Source organism: Lactuca serriola, chromosome 6 (genome assembly GCF_051521515.1).
Source record: "Lactuca serriola cultivar US96UC23 chromosome 6, Lser_US96UC23_V15, whole genome shotgun sequence".
NCBI lineage: Eukaryota > Viridiplantae > Streptophyta > Magnoliopsida > Asterales > Asteraceae > Lactuca > Lactuca serriola.
The window spans coordinates 65,507,072-65,509,872 of NC_136413.1; positions in this window are offsets into that span (position 1 = coordinate 65,507,072).

Below are 2,801 nucleotides of genomic sequence, written 5' to 3' on the forward strand. Positions count from 1 at the left end.
CATTTATAGTGCATACCTTTGTGTTTATATTGTATCAGAGCACCTATGATTTTATCTTTTCCACCGATCCTCCATGGCTAATAATTCTCTTATTCTTGGCCTTGTTACAAACATAGCTTCTCTCAATTTCTAGATTCCATCCATCAACATAAAACTTGATCATGACAATTACTCCTTATGGAGGTCCAACATTCTCTCTGCCCTAGCCACTTTTGACCTAGCTGAGTTTGTGCTCTCCCTCATCCCACCTATTGAAACACTCTTCATCACAATGAAGAAGTCGTTATCACAATCGGTCCTAATCTCGAGTATCAATTGTGGAAAAAGCGTGACAACCTTTTCTTCTCCGGCTAAAGTCCATGCTATCAGAACAGTTTCTTGCAATTGGCGCTAGGTCCACATCTTCTAACCAGGCTTGGTCCGCCATTGACAAGACCTTTAAAGCCGAACATAGCCTCGTCGTATGTCGATGAAAGCTGATCTCCAATTAATTTCAAAGGGTTCCTCCTCCATCCACATAAAAAGGATGTAAATAACATCAAGATCTCATTTTATGCACACAGAGGGACGTGTTAGAATGACATGCAAGAAAATTGTGGGTGGTAAGGTAGGACTTAAGTTTGATGAACCAGGATCTTGGTACTTGTTTCAGGCCATAAAGAGCTTTATGAAGGTGGCATACATGTGTTGGGTTTGCATTATCTTCAAAGCCACGAGGTTGTTTCATATAAACATCTTCCTTTATGTCACCATTGAGAAACGTGTTATTGATATCTAATAGGCAAATACACCAGCCTTTGGAGACAACAATAGATAGAGTCAAACAGATAGTTGTAGTTTTGATGACTGGACTGAAGGTGTCAAAATAATCAAGACCTTATTCATGACTAAAGCCTACAACCACCCAACATGCCTTATATCTTTCAATGGTGCCATCCGAGTTTATGTTTATCCTAAAAATCCATTTACAACCCATAAGATTGAAATAGTAAAACAAGGAACAAGGCACCACATTTTATTTCTCATTAGTGCATCATATTCAATTTGCATAACATCTTGCCAGCATTTGTATTTAATGTCTTGATTGAAGGTATGTCACTCATTTACTAGATTTATGGAGATTGTAGATAAGGCTTTAGGTTTAGGGAATTTGTTTGAGCTCGAGCGACCATTGCATGTTGGTTGTTAACAGCTTGGCAGTAATGCAAGGGAACGGGGGAAACTTCCAGGAACGAGAGCTAACAGTGAAGTGTCGATATCGAGAATTTGGAGGTGGAGAAGATAATGATGTAGCAGTGACTGTCGAAGGGATAACCTAGGCCATAATTGTTGGGCCAATTTAAATTGGAGTTTATTGAATTAATGAGTCTTAATGAGATGATAGGGTTGAATTCTACGAGTAGGGGAAGATGTCAACATTGAAGACAACTTGACGAACTATGTATATTCTTTTAAATGGAGTGTGGTAGCACATGTATCCTTTGTAGGAAGAATTATATCCGATGAAAATACAAGGAAGAGAACGAAAATCAACTTTATGGTGATTATAAGGACGTAAAAAAGGATAGCATAGGCAATCAAAGGTTTTAAGAAATGTATAATCAAGGCTCTTATATTAGAGTTTTTGGTATGGGATATGTAATTTAGTTTTGGAGTAATGGTCCTGTTTTGAAGATATGTAGCAATTTTAAAGGCATGTTCCCAAAATTTATTTGGGAGTGAGGATTATGTTAAAAGGGTAAGGCCTTTTTCAATGATGATGCGATTCCGACGTTCAACAACACCATTTTTCTCATGTGTATGTGGACATGAGACATAATGGAAAATGCCATGAGTGGTTAAAAATTAGAGACATTTTGATATTCACCAACCCAATCGGTTTGTAGACGTTTGATTTTGCAATTAAATTGAGTTTGTATCATGGTACTAACTTGAGCAAAGGTATTGAAATCTTGAGATTTATGAGATAAAAAAAATATATCCAAATGAATTTGGTGCAATCATCCACAAATAACACAAAATAACGATTTCCTTTCATTGAAAAATTAGGAGACGGTCCCCAAACATTGGAATACATCAAGTCAAAAGGTTGTGAAGAAGAAACATGGGTACACGTAAATGGGAGACGGTGGCTTTTGACCAATTGACAAGGTTCACAAACATTGGGAAATTTATTTGAAGAAATAGGAATCTTGTAAGTGAAAGAAGATGTCGTAGCAACAGAGCAGGATGATGAGCTAGCCTTTGATGCCAACCATGAAGAGTGGTACACATTCTGGAAAGAGCCACGGTGCATTTGGTTTTATTGGTGGAACGAGGAATATGGTACAATCCTTGATTAACGTCCCCCATGAGAATTGTTTTGTCGTGCATAGAGTAGACAGTACAGTGAGAATGATGAAATTACATATACACATTATTATCATTAGTAATTTTTGACACACTAAGTAGGTTTTTGGTGATATGGGACACAACAAGAACATATGGTAATTTAAGAGTATGCAAATATGATGAAACGACGTGAGAAATATTAAGTTAGTTACCATTTCCCACTTAAAGCTTGTGAAGTCCAATAAAGTCCTCGATGACGTGAAGCTTTTGAATATCAAGTGTAACATGATCTGTTGCGCCAGTATCAAAGTACCAAGACGGGTCAACTACTGAAGATGGGCTATGATGATGAGCTAAGTGAGCCACTTTTGACCTAGAAGAATTTTTGCTCTCCCCCTGTAACATCCCAAAATACGGGCCAAAAATTTCATTTTTGTATTTAAGTGATTTGCAAAACGTTTGTAACAAAA